The sequence below is a fragment of the Dreissena polymorpha genome, chromosome 1 (genome assembly GCF_020536995.1).
Source record: "Dreissena polymorpha isolate Duluth1 chromosome 1, UMN_Dpol_1.0, whole genome shotgun sequence".
NCBI classification, from domain to species: Eukaryota; Metazoa; Mollusca; class Bivalvia; order Myida; family Dreissenidae; genus Dreissena; species Dreissena polymorpha.
Window position 1 is genome coordinate 129,514,246 of NC_068355.1, and position 10,732 is coordinate 129,524,977.

The window sequence follows — 10,732 nt, forward strand, 5'->3', positions numbered from 1 at the left end:
ACATCTGTTTGAAAAACAGATGTGGGGGATGGGGGCAGGTGGGCGAAGGGAAATATTTTTCTGGAGCATAACTTTGTCTAGCATGGTTTGTGTTTGAAATGACTTGGCATAAATTATCAGCAAGATGGTCCCTAGGTCCAATGTCAAGGTTACAATGCAGGTATACGCTTTAACCACCTTGGTCCAATGTCAATGGTCAAATTGTGGAAATAACCTTATCCAGCATGGCTGGATTTTCAAAAACGTTAAAAAGCAAAATTGATCAACAAGATGAGGCGGAATGTCAGGTGTAAACCCAGGTAAATAGGTCTAATGTCAACATCACAAATACGATAATTACATTGATCAAATTAAGGATTTTGAAATGCAGGAATTTAATTTCTTTAAAATAACTTTGCAAAAGTTACAAGCACACTGAACTGCACACACTACAACCAAGTCCGTAGGTAGAAGGTAAAGGTCACAATTTAAGGTCAAACAAACAATAAGAGAAATTTATTGAGACTTTCTCTATTCTTTACCTGAAATTTTTTAGTGACTGGTTTATTTTTGTAACAACGAAGTTTTGTTCTGAATCGCAAATGTGGAAAGTTCTTGGATTGTATCATTTTTAATTCACTATGATTGCTATGTATGTTTAGATATTCATATATAAAAACGAACTCTCTTCTAGTAATTTTTCATACTGAGTCAAGTGAGATTTCCATAAATATTGCTCATGTTTCACTTGTTTATTGCTCATGTTTCACTTGTTTATTGCTCATGTTTCACTTGTTTATTACTCATATTTCATTTGTTTTAATTTTGCAGGGGAATTTGTGCCACCCAGTTGCTGTGTATATGAAAACAGACTGGGCCAGTATCTGGACCTGCAAAAATGTCAGTCATTCGCATTTGGCCCACCAAGAATGCAAACTGGGGCGCAGAATAACGCTCTTCATTACAGGGTAAATAAAGCCTAGCTCTGGAAAAAAAGCGGCATAATGACTGTGTAAAGTGTCGTCCCAGATTAGCCGGTGCAGTCTGTATACTTTAAGCGAACAATACCAAATAAGCGGAAAGTGTTGAACCTGGTTAGCCTGTGCAAGCTTCACAAGCTTATCAGCGACGACACTACAAACATGCACTAATCCCAGTTTTCCCAGAGTGAGGTTCAACTATTGTGAGATTAACCATGTCCCAAGTCCTTGATCACATTGATAACTTCAATGTTACTTATCACAACTCCAGCTCAAGGTTTTGTCACGTTTGAAAGAGTTCTTGCATGATAAAGGTCATAAGACATTGTGGAGCTTATACCTTTTTACCCATACGATTTAACGTAGGAAAAATAAATTCAAAGTCAAGCGGTCATTTACATAATTATTTAAATGCATGTAGTAATACATTTTATTAAAAAACTGATCGGGCAGCTTATGTAATCCACACAAGCTATCTTAAATTACTTTATTTTCTATAGAGAGTACATATATGAGCAACATTTTTCGAAGTAAACTTCAGTCAACAATGAGCTTGCATTGACATCTTTCATGTTCAGTAAAAAGTAAGTGAAAGCACGTATTATATACAAAATACTGCAGTACAATTGCATAAACCAACAAAAAATCTATTCATAAAAATATAACCATTTTTGTATGTAAAATATTGAATGTTTAAAGTCTATATGCATATTGGGTAAATGAGTAAAATGTTATATAGCTACATAATGTAAGTTTTAATGGGTCATTGTTAATTTTTTGTTGGGGCTGTTTATGCTACAGTTGAGTCATATCGCTTACCACAAAATTGTGTTCGTTCGTTCACTCATTAAGTCAAGCAATTACATTAATAATAAATTTCATGATTTTATTTTATAAAAACCGCTTTATTGTTGTTTTGTAATACAATAAGTTAAATAATTTACTTTTCTAATGAAAACTTTTGTCATATGTTTGTGGTGGCATCGTCGATGAGGTAAATTACTGCTAATAATATTAAATTCAGAATAAACTAAAACGACGTTAACTGGTCAAGTTTTTACATCAAATTCTCATCTTGATGCTTGTTGCTTATAAACACTTTATTTCCCAAACTATCAGTGTTGGATATTGTTAAACAAAACATCAATATAAGCTGTCCAACGTCTCAACTGATTTGTATCTTGAGTTAAATAAATGAGTCCATTATGTCCATGCTAAAAGGCCCCTCTCCCTGCTGTTTGCAACTTAAATGTTTGCGAGTAAAACAAAACAATATTGTCAATCATCAAAACATATCCTTTGTTTGTAATTATAAAGGTGCTGATTTATTGCTTTATTACTGTGTTGACACGTTATTTATTGCCGTCGTTGGTGTGTAATGTTTTAATTAGACGCCAGCATAAGTCGGCATAATGTTGCACTAGAAAAGTAAAATCGAACTACTTATCCATGACAAAAAAAATATGTCAACTTTTACTAAAACAATGAAACCGATCGTTTTGGTAGATTAAACAGTTAACTCATTATCCCTTTTTGTATGCATGGTTTCATAGTTTATGTTTTAGTTTGACTTAAGAAAAGACGAGCTATTCTACTTACCCTGGGGTCCATAGGCCAAGTTTGTTTAAGAAAGTTTAGCTGTTGTTTATTGTTAAATTGTGTGTGTGTACGTTTTGGTAAATGCATAAATCGCAACTTATGTCTCCATTTCAGGGTTGTTACTCTGCTGCAAGAGAGATTGTCATTAAACAGGCAAACCTTGTTATCGGCATCGTATTCTCGTTCTGCGTATTTCTGGTAAGAAATCGCAATAATAAAACATAATGAGCCACTCTCTAAAGAAAAAGGAGCTAAATGCATCTGCATAAAGCGTTGTCCCAGTCGACATTATTCTGCTTGAACTTTTTTTTGCTGAGAAGAGACTTCCTTCAAACAAACAATGTCAAAAAAGCAGAATGTTTTTGCCCTGAGCCTTTGCAGACTGCTCGGGCTAATCTAGGACGGCAATTGATGCACATATGCATTAAGCCCCGTTTTCCCACAGCGAGGTTCATATGTTATATTGCCATACATTGCCGTTCATGCGATGGCAGAATTCAATATTAGAATCAACGCTTTAATATGTTAGGGAAGTAAAGATAAACATTATTTGGATAAATTTGAGTTGAGTTAGATATCTGATTATATTTTGAATTGATGTTTTTCCCTTCCCAAAGTATTTTAGCACAGGAATTGTCACTTTTGATAAAAAAAAGAATGCAAAACGATACTGACAAGATAATGGCCATACTGTCAATGTTAAGTTGATAATGTGAAGTGGTTAAAATGTTTATAATTCAATACGTTTTGATTTTTGTTGTTGTTAAAAAGTTGAACAGTTTTAGTTACTTAAAAACTGTTTACTTGGTATGTATGATAGAAAGCGAATTCATGTTGGGGCTTGAAAATTGCATTTGTTTGCTTGTCCTGTAAGTTATCATACCGCTACATTGATATGTGTCTGATATAAAGCTGCCTGATATCAGTTCAACAGGAAGTTGTTATATCTGTCAATGTTTGGAGGTAGATATCAGTTCAACAGGAAGTTGTTATATCTGTCAATGTTTGGAGGTAGATATCAGTTCAACAGGAAGTTGTTATATCTGTCAATGTTTGGAGGTAGATATTAGTTCAACAGGAAGTTGTTATATCTGTCAATGTTTGGAGGTAGATATCAGTTCAACAGGAATTTGTTACATCTGTCAACGTTTGGAGGTAGATATCAGTTCAACAGGAAGTTGTTATATCTGTCAATGTTTGGAGGTAGATATCAGTTCAACAGGAAGTTGTTATATCTGTCAATGTTTGGAGGTAGATATCAGTTCAACAGGAAGTTGTTATATCTGTCAATGTTTGGAGGTAGATATCAGTTCAACAGGAAGTTGTTATATCTGTCAATGTTTGGAGGTAGATATCAGTTCAACAGGAAGTTGTTATATCTGTCAATGTTTGGAGGTAGATATCAGTTCTACAGGAAGTTGTTATATCTGTCAATGTTTGGAGGTAGATATCAGTTCAACAGGAAGTTGTTATATCTGTCAATGTTTGGAGGTAGTTCATATTAATCAGAATCACCTATAAAGTTATATTTTTTGTTTAGATAGAATCATATTCAACAGGACAAACAATTCGATACCAAGATGTTATATATTTTATACAAAAAAGCAACATAAAAATAAAATAGCATAAACAACATATTTTACAAATATTCAGCGTAAGTACTCATTATGTCATTGTTAACACACCAAATGTCAATAATCATAATCATTCCCGCAAAAAATGCAGTGTCTTAGCGATAATTTACTTAAGAAATAATTCGTGTACTTTATAGTTTGTTGTCGAATAACCCACGGCCGGAAGTTTAGATGCGTAGGGATTAAATCACGAGTGCGAAGCACGAGTGATTTGAAACCACGCATCTAAACTTCCGGCCGTGGGTTATTCGACAACAAACTATAACGTACACGAATTATTTCGATTCTAACACGATTTTTACGAAAGATTTATAGAATGTATCTTATTTTTCTTGCATACTTTTTTATGTGAAGCTCCACCCATAAAAAATAGCTTTCGGCTGTTCTGTCGATCAGATCTCCGCCCTCAATAACAGCCAAACTGGATGGAAAAAACCCATTTCATTTCACACGTTTGGTTAAATAAGAACAACAACAACTTGCGTTAACTAACATGTTTTAATTGTACACTTTAAATTAACGCAAGAGTGTTACATCTACAAGAAAATCCGCGATAAGAGCACATTGCTCCGATTCGAACTTCAGCCATTTTAGTATCGAAGCAGCAGACGAACACCGTGGGAAATTGGGTCAATTTTACGCATTTCTGTTCATAGCGTAGTATTTTGTCACGTGACTTTCATTCATAAAATACCGGATTATAACGCTGGTGAAAAATGTATCGGCATGTTTTGTTTTGCTACAGCGCGTGCTTTCAGTGTATAAGCTCCGCCCATAAGTTATTGCAGAATAACCCACGCTTGATTTTCCTTCTTTGTCTATAGAAAACAAGTCACGTGCCGTGTTAGAATTTTTCTTATACAATGGAGGGACGTAGAGGTATGATAAACAGAAAAACATATTACTGCCTGATCTTTTGTAATTTATCAGGCTCGGCAAGAATAAAATAACGGATTGCCAAGCCTCGCCATCATCTGTATTTTAAGCCTTGCCTGAAATATTACAAAACGATCAGAAGTTACCTGTTGTTCTCTTTTAATTATGTTCCAGGACGAGCTTAATATTAATGTTTGCTCAATAACATGGAAAATCACCTGTCAATCGCACTATAAAATAATTATTGAATTTTCTTGGAAATAAGTAAAATCTATAAAAAAAAATTATAGGTATTAAACTTATCAAATTTTTGGAAAAAGTTACAATATTTCATTTAAGTATCTTAAAATTCTTGTTTTAAGGCAGTTTAAATGAAAGATAAGATTAGCACTACTAATATGGCTTTTAGTTAACTGTACAGTTGTTTCATTTATGAATGCATTATGTATATACTCTATTCAGTAATTCAGTAATCATGTTGTTGAAATGTCAGATACATCTACATATATCAAGATAAAACATTTATATTGCATACATAGGTTTAATGGCAGTTGATCTACCAATACACTAGGTTACAAACAAGACAATTGAATTAAAACATACTCATTATTCTCATCTTAGGTTGTCAACCACTGGCTTTGTCACTGAATAAAACGTAATTCATTATAGCTCAATTAACCCTCTACTGCCATTACTAGCTTATACTCAACAGCTTTACATCTACCTACACTCACTCACTCACTCACTCACTCACTCACTCACTCACTCACTCACTCACTCACTCACTCATTCACGCATATTCATATCACCTACTAAGCCCCACTCATACAACTCTAATTCACACAATAACACTCACTCATTCACTCACGAAATACATGTACTATCTTTTACCATTAATGTGTTATCTGTATTATATTTAGACTTTTTTATAGTCTTTTATAATCAAAATTTGAATGGCCATTTACAGATGTTGTTATACATGTGTTTTATGTCTTGTAAATAATATGTTGTACATGTAAATGGATGAGACTGAAATAAAATTAAAATACATATCATGTTCACTATGCAAACTGTATAAACCAATGACTTTATGTCGCATGTCTCGTTTTCTATTCATCAATTTATTATTGTTGGGGTGATAATTGCAAACAATTGGAATTTGACACTTGTCTATTTTGTTATAACTATTATGTTGTTGTGGTTATGAGATTAATTATGAGATTTGCTGTACTAGTTTATTAAACATATTTAAAGCCTTTATTTCCATTGTATAATTATGTTAATAATTAAGATGCTTAAATACATAATACTTGAAATAATAAATAATTTTTACTCAAAGTAATTGTATATATATATATATATATATATATATATATATATATATATATATATATATATATATATATATATATATATATATATATATATATATATATTTGGATCTAAAGTTATATGTGATTATTTCATATAATAACCAAAAAAGAGATGTGGGATTCGCTTAACTAACCATCTTATTCTGATAGAAGTTTTCTGAGTTTTCTCTTGAGTGCTTTCTTTATGAAAAGAAAGTTCGGGTACTTGGCACTATTTGTACTATTTTTTTCTTCATCTTTCTTACACATAGTAATTTCTGAAATAATGCTTTGCCTCTGTCTGGTTTTAAAACAGTAGTTTAATTTATACATAACTGTATTTGGGGAAATGTTAGAATAATTGGACCAAATTTCATTTTTTAGAAATCATCTACCATTTATACTTTTTATAAAATTCACACCCTGACTTACACTGTTATATCTCTTTAAAATTGAAAACAACTCTGTTTTTGTAAATGTGTTTTGTACAAATAATGTTTCTCAGACAGATTACAACAAACATTCATATAAAAAACACCACAGGTATTAACCCTTTGCATGCTGGGAAATTTGTAGTCTGCTAAAATGTCGTCTGCTGAATTTCTAAAATTAGCATTTTCCTCGATTTTTTTCAAAGAATACAATCAGAATAGCAAACAGTTTGGATTCTGATGCCACGTTCCAAACTGTTTGCAAAGGCCTTCAAAATTCGGTTCCAGTACTGAAAGAGTTAAGTTTACAACTCATTTGAAAACTGAAGGGGCTCGTTTTGTAAATTTCAAGTAATCCCCCTTTCATTGATAGAAGATGTGTTTATTTTTCTTTAGTAATATTTTTTGTTGTAAAATAGTCTCATAGAAAGACTCTACTATTGTCACAAAATGGCGAAAAATAATAATTTTTAGTCTCTCTTATATGAATATTGGAACTATATACGTGTATGCACTGCTATCATTGGTCTATCTGTATTATTGTTATTGAAATGAAATACCTGTTTTAACTAGACATTTGAAGGTTATGCATTAGTATGTATTATAATCCATAAAATTGATACACATCAATAGCAACAACGCACTCAAGTGAAATTTACAAGTAACAAGGATTTTGTATAGTTTTGAAAATGTGTATTTGTCAAAACACAAGTGTAAAACCACAATTTATACAAGATGCCATTTATCATTTTATACTGTAATTGTTAATGAATGCTGTATTTTTAGACGGAGGCCTTTATTTACATGATATCTAATAAATCTTGAAATCCTGTTTAATACGTATGTAATAAATTGAACTTGAACTTTTTCTTTACAGTTTATTTATGTCATTTTCGATGCTAGTGTATCGGTAACTGATCATTTTAGCTTTGTTCTTGAAAAAACAGTGCTTCATGCATGTGCGCAAAAGGTCAACCGAGATTAGCCTTGGCAATAAAGGACAACACTTTCCGCCTAGACTGGATTTTTATAAGAAAATACGTAAAACAAAAAATCCGTGAAAGTCTAAGTGTTATCCCTGATAAGCATGTGTAGACTGCGCAGATTATATGTCATGACACTTTTAATGCACATGGATTAAGCCCTGTTTTCCCAGTGAACCAGGCTTTATATTTTATGCATCAACAGCAGAATGTTATATTGTGATTTGTATATCTTTTTCAGATTACTGGTGTTGTGGTTGGAGTTTTGTTTATCCGTAAGTTGGGTGAGACAGGGGAAATGGAATACTAAGTATGATGGTGAATGCTTTTCTTTCATATTGCTGGTATTGTGATGGGCGTTATATTTATATTGAAGTTGAAAGAAAGTGACCAAGGGGATTATAACGTGGGTATGGCTGACAGAGAATAATAATAATTTGTATCACCATAATAATAATAGATATCACAATAGAAGTAGAACGAAAAAGGAATTTGTTAGAAAAATGGAATATGTTTTAATTGAAGCAATCTGTTTGTTGTAACCAATTGCTCTAAGATTTGAAGATTAAATACAAATTGATTTATTTCAGAATTATGATACAAACCATTTAGAAATTTGAAAAAAAGGGTTTTTATTTGGAATCAATGTAAAGAGTTACAGCCTTTTTTAAAAGCTTTTTATTCTGAGTGAAACAGCGAGTGATGGAAAATCCATGCATTGGGAGTTTCCTACTGCAATTAAGTTTTGTGTGACCTCAATTTCTGGCAGCAATATTTTAAGCATACACATGCAAAATTAAACATTCCATACAAATCTATTTGCATGTGTTTATATATGTTACAGTACACCAAGGGCTTAAGCAATGTGCTGTTTTAAGCACAAATAGTTTTAAAAAATTTCAGGAGTATATTCTGGATTTTGCATACGAAAGCCTCCAGATAGCTTACCAGTGCTGGGGCGATAGAAGAACAATACGATTTCTAATTCGAAATTTACGAATATTTTTGCTCCAACTTGATGGTAAAATACTGGAAAAAAATGTATAATACTATACGTGACTAGACAGAATACTTATTACAACATAGAAACATATCAAAATTGAACTCTTAAACACTTTATGACTAGACATATTAATGCTTATCCTGTCGGAAAATATACTGAATTACGAAGACAGTAATTAATGAGTAATATATACTTTTACTTTGAAAAAGTATACAACATTCTATGTTAAATCTGAACTAAAGCAATCTTAATAAACAAGAAATTCTAATAAAGCTAGGTACGAGAATGACAGAGTGCGAATGATTCGCCAAAACTAAAATGACGGGATTGTACACAGTAGGAGTGATGACAGAAAAAAATATACTATTGTAAAGTAGGGAATTATACAAAATAACGAAAACGACCAAAACTCACACCATAATTGGCGATAAACGAAAAACAATTGTGAATAGTGTTGAGCAATCGCCATACGGTGTAACGAACACGAAGGCGAGGCCAAACCGCCCAAAGCAGTTTAAGTAACGATAAGTAATGAGCGGAAAGTGAAGAGACGAAGCGCCTCCCGAAAGGGTTCTAGATAAGGAACACCGAACATCACAGAGTATGCATTATGTTTTATAAATCTAGTGTTCAAAATGTTCATCATTCAAAACATGTTTCGTGTTGACATGAATGTTCATTATAAGTATGCATGCCTTAGTTGTCTATGTTAGGTTCATTGATTTCGTAATGTTACTCCATGGGAAGTTTGTTTTAATGATCAGTCTATTATTTAATAGATTTTTATTTTACAATAGCAAGACTCAACTATTTGAAAGTCCTAAATTGACTCACATGTTCTTTAAAATTTTTAAAGAACATGTGAGTCAATTTAGGACTTTCAAATAGTTGAGTCTTGCTATTGTAAAATAGGGCTCAATAAAAGTGTGTGAAGTGTGACAGTCATCTTTGCTTAGCCTGTGCTGTCCATACAGGCTTTTAAGGGACAACACTTTCTGCATTGACTGGATATGTGTTTATACGAGACTTTTATTAAACGAATATTCCTAAAGCAGCAAATGGTCTTCCTGTCAGATTGACCTTTGCGTACAGCATGGCTAATAAGGGAGAACACTACAAACATGCATTGGGCCCCGTTTTCCTAGAGCAAGGCCCATTTTAGTGTTGATATTGGGCCTAATTCACATTGTACACGGCAAATATTGTGTGCCTTTTTGGAGGAAATAGCTCATGTTTATATTGATATGGCTGCATTCCATTACAGATATATTGATTAATTACACAAAGTGATTTTTTAAAGAAATATTACAATTTAATAGTGGCAAATATTCCAGTGCAGTTTTGGTTGACTCATATCTTTAATACAGTAGAAACATATTTTTTATGGAACAATATTTTTATTAAAATTCGATAAAGGTATTTTTAAACATGTTATTTTACTTTTTCACTATTTTATTGAATAATGGGCTTGAATATTTCTCATATGTTCACATCATAATACAAAAGAATGATTTGAGATTGGATATTCACGTATGTAAGTTTGTTGGAATTTTCATTTTAATATCATTTGTGATTTCTTTCTATGTGGTTGCTTATAGTTAACATTGTATTTGTATTTATTTTGTCTTTTTATTCAATATAATGTATGTATATGTGTGAAATGCACAAACAAAACTATTTAGATTTTTAATTTAGCATTTTTAGTGGTTTTGAGATTTCTTTTTTAATAATTAAAGGACAATAGTTACCTTAAATACTGGTATAACAATTGTATGATATTAAACGCGAAAAGTTACTTGTATTATTGCAATAACTACTTATTTTTTACAGTAAAAAGTGGTTAAGTACCAAAATTTAATAATAACAATTGTTTCATATTGTAAAGCAGTACCATT

The 10,732-nt window shown here is 32.0% G+C and overlaps 1 long non-coding RNA gene across 1 annotated transcript; it reads left to right on the forward strand.

Moving 5' to 3' along the window:
• Positions 1 to 801: 801 nt before the first annotated feature.
• LOC127849602 (uncharacterized) lies at positions 802 to 9,599 on the forward strand. Its single transcript, XR_008034948.1, has 3 exons — positions 802 to 947; positions 2,673 to 2,756; positions 8,076 to 9,599. It is a non-coding gene; the product is annotated as an uncharacterized LOC127849602 (long non-coding RNA).
• Positions 9,600 to 10,732: the final 1,133 nt, after the last annotated feature.